Here is a 20438-nt window from a genome sequence, read left to right on the forward strand (position 1 = left end):
TATATGTTACCAAACAGTTAGAGATGTTGATGATCAGCATGGCAGCAGAGTGGACCGGAATAGATGCAGCGTAAACAGGAAAAGAGAAAAAAAACCATTGTTGAGATGGAGAGACGATGACACTGTAGCAGCGGGTGTATTTTAATGAAGATGATTTAGCTGGAAGTTGTTGTAGTGTTTTGGTTGTGGTCCTTTTCATAGTCTCTACTAGGCTTCTTAGAAATTAAAGCTTGATGGTGATAACCATAGCAGACCCTTGATACGAAGTCTTTAGAATGTTCCATTCTTCTCTAGAAACGATTACGATGAAAACAGTTTGTATTAGGAATAAATCAACAGAATCAATAACATTAAATAGTTGATTTATTTTATCCTGTAAATTATTCTCTGTATATCTTCATGTAATAACTTTATTTTTTTAATATATATTCAAATCCTCCCATATTGGTGAGGTATCCCTTCTAATTATCACATGGCATCAGCCAAAATTTTCTAAAAAGTTCCTTTTCTCTCTCTCTCTCTTTCTCTCTTTCTCTCTCTCTCTCTCTCTCTCTCTCTCTCTCTCTCTTTATCTCTCTCTCTCTCTCTCTCTCTCTCTCTCTCTCTCTCTCTCTCTCTCTCTAACTTTGACTAATCTGCCATGTTTTCTTCCTCTTCAACCACCGACAACAGCCTCCCAATGGCCACTATTTTGCACATGATTTCTTTTAAACTCTCCTCCAATAACTATCTTCTCTGGAAAAATCATATGATTCCAATTTTCAGTGTTCAGAAACTCATGGGACACATTGATGGGTCTTCTCCATCACCTTCTCCTATTATTGTTACAGAAGGTAAAGAATCTCCCAACCCTGCTTACTCTATATGGCGCGATGCAGATCAAAAGACTCTCCTTCTCATCAATGCTTCTCTCTCCGAAGAAGCAGTGGCTGAGGTTCTTGGCCTTAATGTTGCCCACTCTGTTTGGTTGGCTCTTGAAAATGCCTACAGTAACTCTTCTGTCGAGCGAATTTAGAATCTTCGTGATCAATTCCGGCAAATCACCACATGTACTACTTCCATTTCAGAGTTTGGTCGAAAATTTAAGGGTATTTGTGACCAAGTATCTGCTATTGGTCACGCTGTCGATGAGATGGACGAAGTTCATTGGTTTCTTTGTAGCTTGGGTGCCTCTTTCGAGACCTTCTCAACATCGATTCGGACATCCTCTACACGCCCCTTATTTCGTGATTTACTCTCTCAGGCGGAGAGTCATGAAATGTTTTTACACTCTCTCCATGTTCAGGCTTTCGTTGCTGTCAGAAATAAACGTGCACATGCTTCTTATGAGTTATGGTATTCTCGCCTTGGGCATGCTGCATTTGATGTTATTTCTTTTTTAAATAATATGGGTTATTTATCGGTTACATCTGTTTTACCGAAACCCATATTTTGTTCATCTTGTCAACTTTAAAAAGGACATCGTTTATCTTTTGATATAAATAATAAACGATCTTCAGGACCTTTGGATTTGGTTCATTGTGATTTATGGGGTCCTCCACCTATTATTTCTAAGGATGGTTATAACTACTATGTCGTGTTTATTGACGATTTCTCTCGTTGTACTTGGTTCTACCCATTAAACACGAAATCTGGATTTTATATAGTTCTCTCTACCTTTGTTAAGTTTGTGCAGAAGTTTAACTGGAAAATCAAAGTCTTTCAAAGTGATGGTGGCGGTGAGTTTGTCAACAATGTAGTCCGTCGCATATTTGAAGTTAATGGGACATTTCATCGTCTCTCATGTCCGTATACGCCCTAATAAAATGGGTGGGCTGAATGTAAACATCGACATCTTGTCGAAATAGGTTTCGCTATGCTCTTCAATGCACATTTTTTGACACCTTATTGGGTGGACGCTTTTAGCTCTACTGCATATATCATAAATCATCTACCTACACACGTATTAAATAACAAGTCTCCATTCGAGCTCCTTTTTCTTCGGCCACCCACGTACAATAATTTTCGAACCTATGGGTGTTTGGTTTATCCTTATCTTCACGATTACTCTCCTAACAAGCTTGCTCCTCGAAGCATCTTGTGTATCTTTATTGTCTATTCTTCTCAATACAAGGGATTTTGTTGTTTGGACCAGTCACTTCTCGTATTTATGTGACACGTCATGCTCGCTTTGATAAAGATTGTTTCCCTTTTTCAGGAAACCTCACAACTAAGGATCAAACCTTGTTGGACTTAATAACTTTTTTTATAACAGTTCTAGTATGGCATCCTCACCTGGTATTGAAAAAGTATCAATAGAGCCGACTATGCCCTCCAGACAGCCTTGTTCCTCTTGTTCTATTACAGAGCAGCCTTGCTTTTCAGACCCAATAGCCCAACCGCAGCCCAATGATAGACCACATTCTCCTATTAGCCCACTTCAGGACGATAAGGCCATCAATATGTATAACACTTCAGATCCAATACTGTCACACCCCGCTAAAGCGGAAACATGAGGCGTGGCAGTATAAAGGGTTTCATAGCAAAAGTTTAAAGACAACACCAACCATAGTATTAAAAATCATTACAAATTTACAATGAGTTTGAATAACTTTTTAAAAGAAATTAAATTGTATTTAAAAGTCAACACATGCAAATGCTCCTACAAGTGGTGTGTCTCTACGTGCCTCTTACTAGATGATTCCTGAAAAAGCATGTAAAACGAGCGTCAATTATAACAATAGTTGATGAGTACTCACATATTAAACTAATATTGGTATCAAGAATCGAAATAAAAGTTTTGATAAAAGTTTCCATAAATAGAAGTATATTGCTAAAATGAGTTTTCACGAATTGAAATAATATTCGTTGTTACAATGAGCAAACAATTTCATTGCTAAGACAAGTATATAAGTTTTCAGTAGTAAAATTTCGTTGCTATAATGAGAAACAAAGTTTCATATGTGCATAAAGATTCGTATGTGCATCAAGTTTCCATTCATGAGTTCACAACCCAAGCCTAATGACCGAATCGTGCCCTATTGACTACTATGTGTATCGCAAACATAGTGTATAAAATGGTAAAATGCACTCAAGTGAATCGTGCGAGTGAGGAGTTGTCTACCTCCTGATAGCGCTATCCATAATAAGCATAGGCTCAAAAGAGTTAATGAGTTGTGTCTAGAGATTCCAGGGACTTAACCGCGATACAGTCCTCATGAATTAAAGTAACATATACATACATATGAAATATAGCAACCAAGTTTCATACGAGTCAAAATAAATACAACGAACATAAAAAGTTTAGGACATGCTTTTCCACCCCACAACATTTAAAAACCAAAAATAGGGGAGTGGTGAATACTCACAATATGCAAAATATAGCAACCAAGTTTATACGAGTCAAATAAATACAATGAGCATAAATAGTTTAGGACATGCTTTTCCACCCCAAAACATTTAAAAACAAAAAAAGGAGTCAGTGAATACTCACAACATGCAGAATATAGTAATCAAGTTTATACGAGTCAGTTAAATACAACGAACATAAATAGTTTAGGACATGCTTTTCCACCCCAATACATTTAAAAACCGAAAATAGGGGGAGTCGTGAATACTCACAATATGCAAAATATAGTAACCAAGTTTATATGAGTCAATTAAATACAACGAACATAAATAGTTTAGGACATGTTTTTCCACCCCAAAACATTTAAAAACCGAAAATAGGGGAAGTGGTGAATACTCACAATACATTGAGATGATGCAAATGGTGCCTTGACTACGCTCCACTCGTACTACTATTGATTCCTACAATAATGGTATTTGCTAGTGAGTCTCTAGTCGAAATTTAGTGCTAATATACTTACCACTACAATAGAATTATGTCAATATTGTGTCAAATTTTAATATTGATAAGTTACAAACATTTTTCTGAAATGGTGAAAATTTATAACTCATGTGATTAAGAAAATTTTGGATATTAATTTCCAGATTTTTATAATATTAATTGAGGGTATTTCAACCCATTTAAATGTGTTTTTAAGCTCCTAAAAATCCAAAATATTATCAAACAGTTTCCAAAAATTATCAAACTTTGCATTTTCATTCCAAATACAGTAGAGGTCTTTCAAAATTTTTCCCTTGAATTTTTGATGTGATTAACTATTTTTTCAAATTTTTAAGCCTTCATAACAATATAAATTCGTGAAAAATGGTATCCAGATGATAATAATTCTCAAACTTTTTATAATACTGCCATTGAACATACGTAAGCTGGGAAAATGTAAAAATGGATTTCTAAACTGTTTAACCCATTTTTATGATTTTTGTGCATATATTCTAATAAAAATTGAAATAAATAGAAATGTTTATAAAATTGTCCAAACTTTTTTTAACACTGTTATTATACATATAGAAGCTGTGAAAAATATAAAAGATATTTTTCAATTAGTTTTTCTATTTTTCTTTGTTTTATGCTCTTGAATAATCATTAAATGGTGAATAATTATCAAACTATTGTATTAAATTACTAAAATTTTTGTAAACTTCATTTATAGTGTACATAATCTGGGAAAATAACCAATGGTGATTTTTATGTAGTGTAATCCGATTTTGTGGATTTAAGTGTATTTAGTTTTAGAAAATAGGAGAAAAATAGTATACTTAATAGAAAAATCATCAAAATTTTCATTTAGTATTCTAATATAATTTAAGGTCTTATGGTAAATTTTCATGAATTTTGGATGAGAACAAATATTTTTCCCATTATTAGTCCACTATAAATACAAAATCGGGGAAAAATAGGAATGCATTATGAAAAATTCTGAAAATACTTTTCGAAGTACTCCACATTAGGTAGGAGCTGCGACAATTATTAGATAGACTTTTCAAATTACTTAAAATGGTTTTATGATTTATTTGAATAAAACAAAAAGAAAATTCAAAACCATAGAAAATTGCAACAAAAATCGATGAAACTCACTGAGATGTCACCATTCACTATAGGGGTCATCCGCGAATTTATCTAGGATTTATAGTCCTCATAAAGTATTTTATATAAATTATTTCCCTATTTTCTTGCAATAATTATAATAATTCGAGAGAAATGAATTATTTTCTGAAGATTTGTAGAACATCTCATTTGGTTATGGAAATACTGGGAAAAATCGGATGTGATCAGAAAAGTTGTTTTAGATATTTATTTGGGAGTAAATCCTTTATGAACCTATTTGAATGCTTTTTAACAAGAAACTTTGATGATCAAGCCTTTAAGCTTGATGATCATCACATGCATGTTGGTTTTTGGGTGAAATAATATCACCATAACCATAAAAATCGTGGTTATGAACATGCATGTGAATAATCCATCCATAGAATGGTGGAGAAGAAGAAGATATGCAAGAAAACTTGAGATTTTGAAGGAAGATTAAAGGATTTTTGTGATTACCTTGAAGAACAACCCTAGATGATGAAGATTTAAAGTTTAAGGTGTGTTTTTGGCTTCATTTTCTGGAAAATTTTCGTGGTTATAGAGAGGGGAAGAGAGAAAATGGTGTTGGGGATTTGAAGAGTGAGAGAGAAAAGTGAAGAAGATGGAGTGTGGGGAAGAGAAAAATCATTCAAACTTTGGGGAAATGGGGTGTTAGTGAGGATGCACGAACTTATAAGGGAGGAGAGAGGATATTAAGTTTTCCTTCCATTAATTTTATAAACTTATCAATTCTTTTATAAAAATTCCTCCAAATTTTATAAAATGTGTATTTTAAGTAAGATTCGTTAATAACTCTTCAGTTTTTAGCTTGTGGAATAAGGTTAAATATCAATGACCGAAATTTTATTTTTCTTCAAACATTTTCATAATTTTAATTATTATAAGATAATATTATAAGGTTCATAATTATTTTTATCGAGTTTTTAAGGTTAAAGTTTATAAATATGAGTTTTTATGGCTTTTAGGGTTTTTGAGTTTAATAAATCATTGGATATTAAGATAAATTGAATCTTTGAGACTTCAAATTATCTTATGGTATTATAACTCTTTTATAGTTATAAATAATGTTTGTAATTTATTTTATCGGTTTATTGGCATTCTATTTAGTGATTCCGAGATTCAAGCGAAATTGGGGAATCAAGTATACTAGTCCTGGTCTTCAACTTTGACTTAAGTTTCTATGAGGCTCCAACCTAATTTATACTACTATCTCAAGTGCATAATGTGTGTATATGATTCATGAAAAAGTGTTCGAGTCAAAGAGTGACCCGAATATGGATAGTCTCTACAGTTAAGTAGTTATAGAATTCATATATCAATGTGAAATCTCAGTACACCATCCATTGTTTCTATCTGTTTCCAAGTTTCTACTAGGTTATAACTTAGCTTCTAATTACTAAGTCTAATATGTGTTGTGCCTATATGTGCAACTAAGTCTAGTCAAATCTAGAACCGACTCGAATTTTGACGGTTGTCACAGTCTCCCCCGGTTGAAAGATTTTCGTCCCGAAATTCAATTCGTGACGAATTCTATTAGAACTTAAACGGATGCAATTGTACAATTGGAGAGGTGGTGACTTGGAGAACTCTTTGATTATTTTGGGTTAGTTCTCCAAGGGAAGAGCCCAAATCTTTAGCTACAATCAAAGTAATGTTTCCTTAATTCGAGTTCTACAGTCTAGATTGCGAGAAACTAGGATCATGGAAATCATGATCCGACCATGGCGACCTAGTTGAAAAGATTATCCAGTTAGATACTATCTAACTTAAAAGAACGTTATAAGTTTTGCTGAAGCACCAACTGCATTGAGCGTTAAATCCGCATTGATCCTGAAGTCGCATTATAAATTAGCACTAATTGTAAATTCGCCGCCTAATAAAGAAGAGATTAGGAACAATTTGTTCACTTCCGGGTTGGCTACTATATCTGGAAAAAATATATTCCGAAATAAGAAGGGGTAACACGAATGAAAAGGAAACGATCGAGGGTAAGTTCCTAAAAAAACGTACTAAGGGTAGGCAACGAAGTTTTGGTACATCTCCAATGTAAAGACTATTTAAGTGTCGTCTACAAAATAAATTACGAAATGATTTAGGATCTCCGAGGCTATAATTACTACTACGGTTACTCTTACAATAATAGAACTATATTCGAACAATGTATATATTTAGAGAGTCAATGTTACAAATGGAGGCGATTAAATCACATTGTGTAGATAACATTTTAAGTGTTTAGGAGTGATAAAAATCTCACTGTTATCAAAATGTGTGTTTAGAAATGATAATTAATCACACTATTATCAAAATATGTAATAATTCCAAGATAATGAAAATACATGTGTGGCGATCAAACGAAGTAGTAAATAATATAAAGATTAATTAAGGTTACAGGTTTAAGTCATCAATAAGAGAATTTATACAAAAATATTTTGATTACTCTTTTGAAAAATTGTCTAATTGTCTAAGTCAGGACAAATTCAAGCTTACGAGTCAGAATATTTATGAAAACAAAGTTGAGAGTTTAGGAACTCAATGAAAATTACAAAGTAGAATGCTATTTTAAGAAAGGTGTAAAAATATCGATCATTGAAAATAGTGGATTCTTAATTTAGTGTTTCTACAAAAACAATCATTTAAAGAATATATAACAGTAAAATTCAATACTTTTGATGTATTTAAAGAAAAGAAGAAGCATAAGAAAATGTATTCTTTCACATATATTTTATGGATTTAGAAAAATGATAAGAACAATGGTATTCATCTTGTGTATTAATTGTAAGAAAAATACAATGAAAATTATATTTTAAATCAAGTTTCCGAATTTAGAACGAAAGAACAAATGTAAATAAGGATCACTTGTTTATAGTAGATTTCAAAATAAAAATAAGATGTATATGATAAAAGGCGTAATTGAATATATCAAAGTTGACTAAATCAAAATTATGTCTCACGACTATACACGTATTAATCGCTCAAAACGAAAGGGTAGACTTCTAGTCTTTATGTGTACGAACATGATACCAGGAGAAGCAAAATAGACAGAAACAAAGTTAGACAATGTATTATGATACTATCATGGGCGTGCGAGATCTAAAATCAGAAGGAGAGCAAGAAATCAAGTTCGGGGGAAAGAAAAAGGAAGATAGCGGCGACAATGATTGTTATTGTTAAAATTATAAGAACAATACCTATAGGTAGATTTAAAACCAGGTTGAGTTATATTTCAAACTTAAATATTTGATGTATGTTGATAATTAAATAGACATGTGGGAGTTTTAAAGTGTTTCCTAAAAATTTATGAGTTATCTATTAAATTAAACTCCATTTGTGAATAAGAAGAAACACTAAAACTTGTACTTGAAAATCAGACAGTTTTGAACTTTTTGATTGGGGTCCAACAATTGTTAAAACAGATAATGTAAAGACTTAACATATTTAGATGAATAATTGTGCATTGTCGAAAGGGCGTCACTGGAATTTTAAAAGTGAACACTACGTTTTTCAATTCTTTAAATTTTAGAAACTTTACATATTATAAAACTAATTTGAAAAAAAAATAAAAAAAAATGAGGTATGTTGGAAATGTAGGAATTAGAGATTTCTTATAAACATGTTTAAATTAGAAAGTTGTAAAAATACCATGTTGGGTTTCAAGAAAACACATTTAAGTAAAGTACAATGTCTAACTGAGAAAGTGGTCAAAAAGTCAAAACAAAAGTGGTTTAAAGATCCGATGAAGCTTTTACCCATGTCATGAACATCGATGTCATATATTTAAGTTTTATAGAATAAAGTCTCAATACTTTTATAAAATAAAATGTTTCTAAGTTTTTCGAAAACAAGATAAAATGGTAAGCAAGGTTGAAAATGGTTTATATGCCATTAAAAGCACATCTATCCATTGAAATGGATTTGAAATGAAATTGAAATAGTAATGTTAAAACCAATATTGGTTAAATTGAGTTTTGAAGAAAAGTGTTAAGTTAAAGCAAGTTGTCAAAAGATTTTAGTGAGTTAAATAAAACCGATGAAGTGAAATATCTTTTTGATGGAAGATTAAGAAGCAACAGGTAGATTAGTGTAGCTGATCGTACCTAAATACTAAGGCAAGTAACGATGTCTTTTCCCAAAAATAAAGGATAAGAAAAAAAATTGTTTGTAAACGTTTTTAAGTGTCAATGCAATTTTCGACCTTTTATAGAGGTCAAAGGGATATCCTATGTTAAGTTTTAAGCTCAAGGTGGAAACAACCTTAAGCAAAATTCGTAGCGTAGTAGAGAAGTCTCACGTATGGGTTAAACCTCCGTGTCTCCTCGTGAGTCGAACTCGGAATGCCTGCCAATGGTATCCAAGTGATTACTTAGTGGAGACTCATCTACCTCCTTACGTGATGCTCCAATTTTCATCCGTGTCGGTATCGGAACGCTTTCCTATTTGTAACTATAGTACGAAGACGATGAAGAGGTATTGAGGAATAATTGGAATAGGTTTCGAGCTAAGATTATTACTAGTGTATATCTAGCTACTAACCTTACATCTAAAGTCAACAGCTACTAACCTTACATTCTCAGTACTAAGTGCATTGCTCCTAGAGTGGCTAGTGATATAACCTAAGTGGTTAACCTAGCAATTGATAAGGGATAAAATTATTTCTAAATAAAGGTATTGTTGTAAAAGTGCACTTAGTTTCTAAGTGTATCTAGATGAATGCCTAGAATATGCAATGCCCGTACGCACACCGAAAATTTTGTTTTTCAAAAGTTTAAGTTGAAAATTGTTTTGAACATAATTCCACTATAACCGTTTCCAGCCTCACATTAACATTCCTTAATTAAACATAGTTGGCCAGGATATACTTAATTAAAGTCCAATAATGCATACTCGAATTAGTTATACCATTAGTATGTTCTATATTTTAAAAACGTTTAGAAATTTTTTGGCTATAGTTGTGGTTCTCCAAAGGAAAACCGGTATTCTCTATAACCATCGGCTCTGATACCATTTTCTATCACACCCCGCTAAAGCGGAAACACGAGGCGTGACAGTATAAACGGTTTCATAGCAAAAGTTTAAAGACAACACCAACCATAGTATTAAAAATCATTACAAATTTACAATGAGTTTGAACAACTTTTTAAAAGAAATTACAGTGTATTTAAAAGTCAACACATGCAAATGATCCTACAAGTGGTGTGTCTCTACATTCCTCTTACTAGATGATTCCTGAAAAAGCATGTAAAACGAGCGTCAACTATAAAAATAGTTGGTGAGTACTCACAAATTAAACTCATATTGGTTTCAAGAATCAAAATAAAAGTTTTGAGAAAAGTTTCCATAAATAGAAGTATATTGCTAACATGAGTTTTCACGAATCGAAATAATATTCGTTGTTACAAGGAGCAAAAAATTTCATTGCCAAGACAAGTATATAAGTTTTCAGTAATAAAATTTCGTTGCTATAATGAGAAACAAAGTTTCATATGTGCATAAAGATTCGTATGTGCATCAAGTTTCCATTCAATGAGTTCACAACCCAAGCCTAATGACCGAATCGTGCCCTATTGACTACTATGTGTATCGCAAATATAGTGTATAAAATGCTAAAATGCACTCAAGCGAATCGTGCGAGTGAGGAGTTGTCTACCTCCTGATACCATAATAACCATAGGCTCAAAAGAGTTAATGAGTTGTGTCTAGAGATTCCAGGGATTTAACCGCGATACAGTCCTTATGAATTAAAGTAACATATACATACATACGAAATATAGCAACCAAGTTTCATACGAGTCAAAATAAATACAACGAACATAAAAAGTTTAGGACATGCTTTTCCACCCCAGAACATTTAAAAACCGAAAATAGGGGAGTGGTGAATACTCACAATATGGAAAATATAGCAACCAAGTTTATACGAGTCAAATAAATACAATGAGCATAAATAGTTTAGGACATGCTTTTTCACCCCAAAACATTTAAAAACCAAAAAAAAAAGTGAGTCGTGTATACTCACAATATGCAAAATATAGTAATCAAGTTTATACGAGTCAGTTAAATACAACGAACATAAATAGTTTAGGACATGCTTTTCCACCCCAATACATTTAAAAACCGAAAATAGGGGGAGTCGTGAATACTCACAATATGCAAAATATAGTAACCAAGTTTATACGAGTCAATTAAATACAACGAACATAAATAGTTTAGGACATGCTTTTCCACCCCAAAACATTTAAAAACCGAAAATAGGGGGAGTGGTGAATACTCACAATACATTGAGATGATGCAAATGGTGCCTTGACTACGCTCCACTCGTACTACTATCGATTCCTACAATAATGGTATTTGCTAGTGAGTCTCTAGTCGAAATTTAGTGCTAATATACTTACCATTACAATAGAATTATGTCAATATTGTGTCAAATTTTAATATTGATAAGTTAAAAACATTTTTCTGAAATGGTGAAACTTTATAACTCGTGTGATTAAGAAAATTTTGGATATTAATTTCCATATTTTTATAATATTAACTGAGGGTATTTCAACCCATTTAAATGTGTTTTTAAGCTCCTAAAAATCCAAAATATTATCAAACAGTTTCCAAAAATTATCAAACTTTGCATTTTCATTCCAAATACAGTAGAGGTCTTCCAGAAATTTTCCCTTGAATTTTTGATGTGATTAACTACTTTTTCAAAATTTTAAGCCTTCATAACAATATAAATTCGTGAAAAGTAGTATCCAGATGATAACAATTCTCAAGCTTTTTATAATACTGCCATTGAACATACGTAAGCTGGGAAAATGTAAAAATGGATTTCTAAACTGTTTAACCCATTTTTATGATTTTTTTGCATTTATTCTAATAAAAATTGAAATAAATAGAAAATTGTTTAAAAAATTGCCCAAACTTTTTTTAACACTGTTATTATACATATAGAAGCTGTGAAAAATATAAAAGATATTTTTCAATTAGTTTTTCTATTTTTCTTTGTTTTTTGCTCTTGAATAATCATTAAATGGTGAATAATTATCAAACTATTAAATTAAATTACTAAAATTTTTGTAAACTTCATTTACAGTGTACATAATCTGGGAAAATAACCAATGGTGATTTTTATATAGTGTAATCCGATTTTGTGGATTTAAGTGTATTTAGTCTTAGAAAATAGGAGAAAAACAGTATACTGAATAGAAAAATCATCAAAATTTTCATTTAGTATTCTAATATAATTTAGGTCTTATGGTAAATTTTCATGAATTTTCGATGAGTACAAATATTTTTCCCATTATTAGTCCACTATAAATAAAAAAATCGGGGAAAAATAGGAATGCATTATTAACTTTAGGGGTCATCCACGAATTTACCTAGGATTTATAGACCTCAGAAAGTATTTTATATGAATTATTTCCCTATTTTCTTGCAATAATAATAGTAATTCGAGAGAAATGAATTATTTTCTGAAGATTTGTAGAACATCTCATTTGGTTATGGAAATACTGGGAAAAATCGGATATGATCAGAAAAGTTGTCTTAGATATTTATTTAGGAATAAATCCGTTATAAACCTATTTGAATGCTTTTTAACAACAAACTTTGATGATCAAGACTTTAAGCTTGAAGATCATCACATGCATGTTGGTTTTTGGGTGAAATAATATCACCATAACCATAAAAATCGTGGTTATGAACATGCATGTGAATAATCCATCCATAGAATGGTGGAGAAGAAGAAGATATGCAAGAAAACTTGAGATTTTGAAGGAAGATTGAAGGATTTTCGTGATTACCTTGAAGAACAACCCTAGATGATGAAGATTTAAAGTATAAGGTGTGTTTTTGGCTTCATTTTCTGGAATATTTTCGTGGTTATAGAGAGGGGAAGAGAGAAAATGGTGTTGGGGATTTGAAGAGTGAGAGAGAAAAGTGAAGAAGATGGAGTGTGGGGAAGAGAAAAATCATTCAAACTTTGGGGAAATGGGGTGTTAGTGAGGATGCACGAATTTATAAGGGAGGAGAGAGGATATTAAATTTTCCTTCCATTAGTTTTATAAACTTATCAATTCCTTTATAATAATTCCTCCAAATTTTATAAAATGTGTATTTTAAGTAAGATTCGTTAATAACTCTTGAGTTTTTAGCTTCTGGAATAAGGTTAAATATCAATGACCGAAATTTTATTTTTCTTCAGACATTTTCATAATTTTAATTATTATAAGATAATATTATAAGGTTCATAATTATTTTTATCGAGTTTTTAAGGTTAAAGTTTATAAATATGAGTTTTTATGGCTTTTAGGGTTTTTGAGTTTAATAAATCATTGGATATTAAGATAAATTGAATCTTTGAGACTTCAAATTATCTTATGGTATTATAACTCTTTTATAGTTATAAATAATGTTTGTAATTTATTTTATCGGTTTAGTGGCAATCTATGTAGTGATTCCGAGATTCAATCGAAATTGGGGAATCAAGTATACTAGTCCTAGTCTTCAACTTTGACTTAAGTTTCTATGAGACTCCAACCTAATTTCTACTACTAGCTCAAGTGCATAATGTGTGTATATGATTCATGAAAAGGTGTTTGAGTGAAAGAGTGACCCGAATATGGATAGTCTCTACAGTTAAGTAGTTATAGAATTCACATATCAATGTGAAATCTCAGTACACCATCCATCGTTTCTATCTGTTTCCAAGTTTCTACTACGTTATAACTTAGCTTCTAATTACTAAGTCTAATATGTGTTGTGCCTATATGTGCAACTAAGTCTAGTCAAATCTAGAACCGACTCGAATTTTGACGGTTGTCACAGTCTCCCCCGGTTGAAAGAATTTCGTCCCGAAATTAAATTCGTGACAAATTCTATTAGAACTCAATCGGATGCAATTGTACAATTGGAGAGGTGGTGACTTGGAGAACTCTTTGATTATTTTGGGTTAATTCTCCAAGGGAAGAGCCCAATTCTTTAGCTATAATCAAAGTAATGTTTCCTTAATTCAAGTTCTACAGTCTAGATTGCGAGAAACTAGGATAATGGAAATCATGATCCGACCATGGCGACCTAGTTGAAAATATTATCCAGTTAGATATTATCTAACTTAAAAGAACATTATAAGTTTTGCTGAAGCACCAACTACATTGAGCGTTAAATCCGCATTGATCCTGAAGTCGCATTCTAAATTAGCACTAAGTGTAAATTCGCCGCCTAATAAAGAAGAGATTAGGAACAATTTGTTCACTTCCGGGTTGGCTACTATATCTGGAAAATATATATTCCGAAATAAGAAGGGGTAACACGAATGAAAGGGAAACGATCGAGCGTAAGTTCTTAAAAAAATGTACTAAGGGTAGGCAACGAAGTTTTGGTACATCTCCAATGTAGATACTATTTAAGTGTCGTCTACAAAATAAATTACGAAATGATTGAGGATCTCGGAGGCTATAATTACTACTACGGTTACTCTTACAATAATAGAAATATATTCGAACAATGTATATATTTAGAGAGTCAATGTTACAAATGGAGGCGATTAAATCACATTGTGTAGATAACATTTTAAGTGTTTAGAAGTGATAAAAATCTCACTGTTATCAAAATGTGTGTTTAGAAATGATAATTAATCACACTATTATCAAAATATGTAATAATTACAAGATAATGAAAATACACTCCTATGGTGTACATGAAACCCTAAATACCTTGGATCTATGTTTTCTCTATTATACATGCAAATATCAATTTCCAAGGTATTGTTCTAACTAGCATAATATAAAGTACATATAATATAAAATCTGGTAGAATTATATACCTCTTGTTTGGTGCTTGATTCCATAGAGCTCAAGAGCCTAGTGCCCCAAGTGTGACACCTCAAATGGTTCACACAACACCATGAACATTTGGAATAACCATGAGAGAAGATATTAGTCTTATATCTCTATGAAATCGGCTTGCCCTCTATGTAATACACTAGTGCCGATTTCACCAACAATGGGGTCTTTATATAGTGTGCACATTAGGGTTACACCATGTAACCCATGACTTAACCTATTCCTTATGCTCCATGGGTTTTAACCTCCATGGAGTATCCATGGGCCACCACATGGGTTAAACCCAACATAAGGAATCATGGATCATGAGCCCACATATATAAGAATCTATGATTTACACAATCAATCCCGATATATTTATTTAGTCTCTTTTGATCACTAAATTAATTCCAAATTAATTCTAGATCAATACTAATTAAATAATATGATTTCATATTAATATATTAGAACTTATAATATACTAATATGTCACAAATATCTTCTTCTCATTAAAAGGTCTATCCAATTGTTCTGATGCCATGCAACCCAAATGGACCATGCCGGGTCGGGTCAAGTATATACCAATTATAGTTATGGACTTAGACACTAATCCAACAGTCTCCCACTTGGATAAGTCTAAAACTATTATTACAAGTATTACTTCATAACCCGACTAGCAATGGTAGCTCTCAAAAGCCGCTGTCGAACTCTGAACAAATCAATGATGCGTCCATTAGATAAGTGATCATATATTCCTCCATTCTAGATATCATATGGACTGAGACATGGATTATAATCATTCTCTCTGTCCATTTGTTGTTTCCCGATTTATGACAACTGACTAATTGAACAAATCAAATCAGTCCAGGCCCGGCCGAGCACTTACATTTTGTCATCACTAAATCATCGAGGGGCCCACAGATATCACTTTTATCCCTTTGAGGGTAAAAGGAATGGATAAACTTCGACTCATATGCTTGTACTTACTACATGTTGAATCATACACAAAGGCACGTTTTATAACATTGAGTTACCAATGCGTTTACGTGCAATCAATGTATAACCAACTCATAGTCAACAACTCATATCTCTAGGTTTGAAGAATATAAGATATTATCGTCTCATGATTCACTCGTGATAAAATCCATGAAGTGATTCAAATGAGCGTGGGTTGGATCCAATACTCAGAACTTATGAGCACTCATGAATGTTATAGCAACCACTGCTATGTCTAATGCACATTAGACAAATCATACAAGCCAAATTCATGACAGTCTTGATTCATATCCACTTCCAACATATGACCGACTGTGGATGGTTTGAATAACTTAGTCATCCGGGAAGAATGACCTAGTTATTCTGGAAGTCAAAACATGTAAAGTAAAACACAAAAATAATACTAATCATGTATGGCCCCAACACTTTGAGTGTAAATAAAAACACCTTTTATCTAAGCACCATATTGATTACTCATTATTCATGTTTCGATTAATCAACTTAATACTTGAATTGAAACAATAGTCATGCCATGCTCCAAGCATGCACACTATGTTCGTCCAAACAATAGCGATGCCATACTCCAAGTATGCAGACTATGTTTACATGTGGTCCTCTCTTTGTGAAACAGATCGATTGAACACGACTCCAACGATGCTCATTTCACAATCCCAATCCCTTTTGTAAATGTAAGAATACCGGACTCTTGCCATTTACTGTAATCTGTTAGACTCTAAACTTATATGCAACGATCCCCTTGTAATGACTATGCACACAAGTCACAAAGACTTGGCAACAGACATTACAAAGAATTCCAATGGATATCAATTCCATGGAAATGATCTCAAATTCAAAGTACATTCCTTTGAACATCCTTCTTTGCATTAAGTTCTTTAATCTTACACAGATTCAAAGAATAACTTCCACCTATGGAAACAATTCCACATTCCCATTTTGACTATCACTTATGAACAAGAGTTGCCTCCTTTCAGAATATGTCAATATGGTCCTTACTCTATACTTCTAATTGTCCATGAGCAACCAATCTTTGGTAACCCTCAGATTGTCCTCGACAATTTGCTTAATCATTTTAGTCATTTCCAGTTCTATTCCTTTTCCATTTTAATGCCTTAGGCATTTGGAAAATTTAGAATGGATTATAGCACATGTAATCGAACCTATACCCGAAGCATATAGGACTCGATTCATGCTATAAATTTTTATTTGCCATATTCTCACAATTCGAACTATGAAGAGGGATACCGTAATCATAAACGAATTTTGATAACGCAACATATATAGAATTTCCTTATGTTGAACCATTCCAACATAACATTCTTATATATCCTTGACTAAAGTAGATTAAAATCTCAATCTAAGCTTGTAGAATTGGAATGAAGTATAAAATCCTCTCCCTTAATTATAGGGAAACAACTTTTCAAAGTGAATTGAAACTTTTGTTTTCTATAATTAACATTGCTAACTTGCAACATAATCATCATGCTCCCACTAGCATAATGATTATTATCTTACTAGTATAACACTTATGCTCCCACTAGCTTTGACATGTACCCAGAAATCAGCTGGACTTCTAGAAAAACAATACTTTATTGACTTTCTTACCAAAGTTCAGATTTCTGATACGAGATGTTTTGATAAGACTTTATCAAAATCATACACCTTTCCTTAGATAGCTCGCTTGTGTGTCTAAACAATTATGAAGAGGGATGCCGTAATCATAATGTTTAGACCTTTTGTCATTCTCACAATTGTTATCTACTTAAAATCTACTTAGTGAAAGAGTTTCCTCACCATCATTTTCATGAATCGGAGAGAAACATTATGACACTTAGATTTTATGGTGTAAGTGTTCCTATCCATGTGAATTTGTCATAACCATAATCACAAGACAAGGTTAGTGGCAAATTCAAACACATATGGACTGAACTTGTTCAATCTTAATTTCTTGCCACCCGGCAGCACAAGGGTCTACCATTGCTTCCAGGTTGTTATGCAAACAATTAAGAACTCATAGAACTCACAAGCATAGTCAACTTTTAACTGGAATAGACACAGAAATAAGAATATGTCAACACGATAGGTTACAAACCTCAAGTCGTGGGCTAGTGATTAACAAAACTCTTGATTAGTTCTTGAAACTATTTCAGGATCTTTTAAACTCCCACTGTCCTCTTGACATATAAGACTCTCTTGCCCAATATTCAAGAGATAGTGAGGATTATTTTACAAACACTTCACACAATTGGCCTTAGTTGGTCTTTGTTTTATCCAAAACATCACAACTTACCAATTCAAATGTACAATAGTAAGAAAACATTTTACTCTACATTTGACAAGTGTTTTAAACCTTTCTTAAGATTATGTCACTCAAGCCTCTATCTTGGAGTATGACTCTAAGATTTGATTTCGGAACGAAGAATGATTTATCTTTTGATTTAACCATTTCAACAATTCATGATTCCTCTCCTTAGCCAACAAATGCACTAAGGTGTCCTTAGAGGATCAATTGTGATATGGTTCCATAATCACTAAGATAATCATAAAACAAGATACACAAGTACTCTCCCATCTCTTCAGATTGGAGAAGCTTTTATCTTTCTGCCTTATTTGATTCTTCTTATTCATTCTGCCATATATTTAAACTTTTCCAATGTTTCAGCATTACACTTAAACTTGTAAGCATAATCATATTTACTAAACTTTTAGTAAATCATAACGAATAATCTTATCAACCTTTGTGGTGGACCTGACTAGTGCACAACCTAATGTACCCGATCCTTTAGTCCTTCGCTTGACTCACATGCGAATGTGAACAAGGAATTAGTCTTAATTTGCCAAAGATGAAAAATCTCATTCATCACACAATACAACTTGCATGATTCCAAGTTTCTATCCAACTGAAACTTGGGTGATGAGAATTTTTCCTTATTTGATAAATTATGACACTACCACAAACGAAAGAATCAAATTCATTTTCCAATATTGTTTATCAATGGAAACATATAAACAACAATTTTTCACAAATGCCTTTGTAAGGATACTTAAAATAAATAAAAACTTTTCGTTTATTTTTAAAACTTGCGGAAAAACTTATCCTTACAATGCAAATTCATATGAAAACTTTGTTGTTATCTATTCCTAAGCAATATCTCATAACTCTTATGCAGTGGCTCAAAATTCTGGTCATCGAACCATGCAATTAGAATCAGCACACCTTTTCTTTAAGCTTCCTTTGATTCTTCAAAAAAACATCAAAATGTAATTACATTACATCATGTATTAAGAATCTCCAAAAGAGACTTAATAGAGTTAGATAACGGACTTTACTTGAAGTAGAGTCAAACTTTTGACTTTACCATCCTTATAAGGTTTCAGGTAAATTCGGCAGCTTCACAACCAATGCCCCTTTCGTTTGCCAATAAGCACATATGGACTCTTTGGGAATGGTACATGAGACTATCTCAGACTTAGCCTTTCTCTTTACCATTTGGTCAACCGAGTTGACTATGGCCGATCCCTATCCATTAGGAAGAGAAAGTTTTTCTGGATTTCCAGTGTCACCATTGTCAATGTCCATGAAGTTTTGGGAAGTCGATCTTCTAATCAAATTTGCTTTACCAGTGTTCCAAATCATTGCTGATTCAGCATCACCAAGCAAATAGATAAGATCATTTAAGGGTCATGTCGTGATCTGTCATCAGGGAGTGACTGAAGAACAAAGTCAATAGCCAGCTACCTCAAGACTTCGACACCCGACTCTCCCGGCTTGTCAATATGCGACTTAATCTCCAAGACCTAAGCACATATAGACTTTGTCTACCAATAGGGATTGAGTGACTTAGAACTTATTAAGTCTTGAAACTTGTGGGATAGGGAGATTTATTGGAGGAGGTGGAGGAAATGAAATATGATTTCCAGTCCCACTAATGCACAACAAAGGGATTGATCTTTCACCTTGATTGCCATTTGGGATATCATCTTCATTAGGATAGCTTGTTCCTAAAGATTTGGGAAGACCATAGTTGTCTGAAGGAGACATCTATAAGGGAGAAATTCAAGTCAGTTGATTTAAAGTCCTTAATATAACACCCAATATGAAATACTAAGGCTAGGACCCAACAACCTGTTTATAACTGGAAGAGGGATGCCGTAATCCAAATTATAAAAGAGTTGAAGGTAGGTAAATGACGATTTACCAATTTCCACCATGAAAAACGAAATCTAATTAAGTTTTAATTGGATTTGAAACTCCTAGATCTTTTGAGATACATTGAACTTTCAATGGCATGTTTGAATCTCGATTGTGCCCTCTCAAGTTTGTGACTGGGATGCCGAGGATCATAAACAAGGTGTGAATAACCATGCAAATTGACTTGGTACCCTTAACTTTATCACCTAATCAATGTGCCGGTTAACCACACACGCTCCACCGATCTATAATAAAGTCAAGTTACCCTTTGCCACTCTTACTAGTCCTTATTAGTGTGCTGGTTAACCACACACGCTCCATTAACGACTTGGTAAGGTACAAAGTGTAATTTCATGGGTTAGCACCTTTTCACATTTTCCTAAGTAACTAAGATTGGGAATTAATAAGTGTTTAGTTACTTAGTATTTATCATTATACTTTTAATGAAGGGAGA

The sequence above is a fragment of the Lactuca virosa genome, chromosome 4 (assembly GCF_052849685.1).
Source record: "Lactuca virosa cultivar CGN04683 chromosome 4, Lactuca_virosa_CGN04683_v6, whole genome shotgun sequence".
Taxonomy (NCBI): Eukaryota; Viridiplantae; Streptophyta; class Magnoliopsida; order Asterales; family Asteraceae; genus Lactuca; species Lactuca virosa.